Raw genomic sequence first — 1,720 nt, forward strand, 5'->3', positions numbered from 1 at the left:
TTTGTTCTTCTTTTTTTTCCAACTCCCTTCGTGACCCAGAGAATAATTAGTGCATTTTTCAGTCCTACAGCACAAGGCAGGATCCGATAGTTAAATCCTCTTGCTGGCTTGCCTCTCCAGCTGGCTTCCTACCAAAGGAAAACCTGGTTTAAAAGCAGGTTTGTTCAGCTGAAACAGGATATTTAAGTAGCAAAGCTTGGACTGGTTTAACCTCTGCCTGTCAGGGCTGCCCTCTCAGGCCTCCTTTTAAGCCGTGAGGCTTCCGAGAGTTCTTGACCTTCGCCTCCCCTCGCTGGACACGGTGAGGTGTTAGACCTCTGCAGGGTGGTGGGGGCGAAGGGGGCGACTCGCGCCGGGCCGTGCCTCTCCCAGTCCCCGGTGAAGACGCAGCCGTCGCTGCTTCGGCCTCTCGTCTGGGAGGATTCGCTCCCCTGGGCTGGAGCTGACGGGGAAACCTGAGCCAGGGGATCCCGATAGCCCTTAATTTCCGGAAAATTTTTGCCCTCTGCTGACAGGGAAAGCAGCACATCAGGGCGGGGGCAAAAAAAAAAAACCAAAAATTAAACCTCCCCGAGCCTTTGCAGGGTGATGTGGGTGAGGTCAAGTCCGGGCATGGGGCAGAGGTTTTTTTGCCCTCGTGCCCCGTGGCAGAGCTCCGAGATCTCTTTGTTTTCAGCCCTGAGGAAAACCGACCCCAGCCCCTCAGGTGCCTGTGCACAGGGCGCTCGGCTCTCGGGCCCAGACACCTCGCGGGCGCTGCCCGGCCGGGCTGGGGGGGCACAGCCTCCCGCAGTTACTGATTTATCTGCTTTTCCCTTTTTCCTCCCTTTGCGCTGCTTAAAGATCCCTCTGCAGAGCCCAGCCCAGCCCCGGGGGGGGGCCGAGGGGCCCTGGGGTCTGGCCCTGGGACAGAGCAGTGGTGGTGGGGGGGGTGTTTGTGGGGGGGTCTGATCCGCCTCATCGCGCCAACCGCGGGCGAAGCCACTTGACCTCTGTTCCTCAGCCAGCCCGACTGTAAAATTGGGTAAAGGACTCCAGCTGAGCTCCGCCGGGTAAATTAAATTACAGAGAGACGCTGGGGCGGGTGCTGGCTCCGGGCTGGGTGCTATGGAGGGAGACTCGGGGCTGGGATTAACCATCGGGGCCGCGTTTGCGCCCGCTTTGCCGCGCTGCGGGGATGGGGGGGGGGCTCTGGAAACAGGGCGAAGGCTGATTAGCGTCGCGTTTGACACGCGTCGCCGTGCTGGCGCGGTCGGGCTGGGAGTGCCTGACCTGGATCAGGCCCCCGCTGTGCTCCGAGCAGAAACAATCCCTGCCCTGAAAAGGCGGATGGACAGAGCGATAAATCAACAGAAGAAGCCAAATGTCAAAGCTGCTGTTCAGAGGGAATTGTTTAAATTGATCTCGCCTCGGCCCTCCGCGGCACGCGGGAGCGGCGCTTTGAGTTTGCATTTCAGATGCTCCGTGGTTTCCCTTGCAGACAGTCGCTAAAATAAATATTCCTCCCGTTTCCGAGCGAACCTCCCTCGCTGGGAGAAGCGTGTGGTGGGTGTCGAAGGGCTGATACCTCCGAGTACCGCCCCGTCTCCTACAGCCCCACGCCCGGGGTGTGTGTGTGGGGGGGAGATGCCGCTCGTGTGAGGCAGGAACCGAAACCCTGCAACCGGGCTGCGGGTGCAGGGGACCTGCGGCAGAGCGGGGCTGAGGCCGCTGCCGGCGT

Source organism: Athene cunicularia, unplaced genomic scaffold, assembly GCF_003259725.1.
Source record: "Athene cunicularia isolate RWA unplaced genomic scaffold, athCun1 SCF_127, whole genome shotgun sequence".
Taxonomy (NCBI): domain Eukaryota; kingdom Metazoa; phylum Chordata; class Aves; order Strigiformes; family Strigidae; genus Athene; species Athene cunicularia.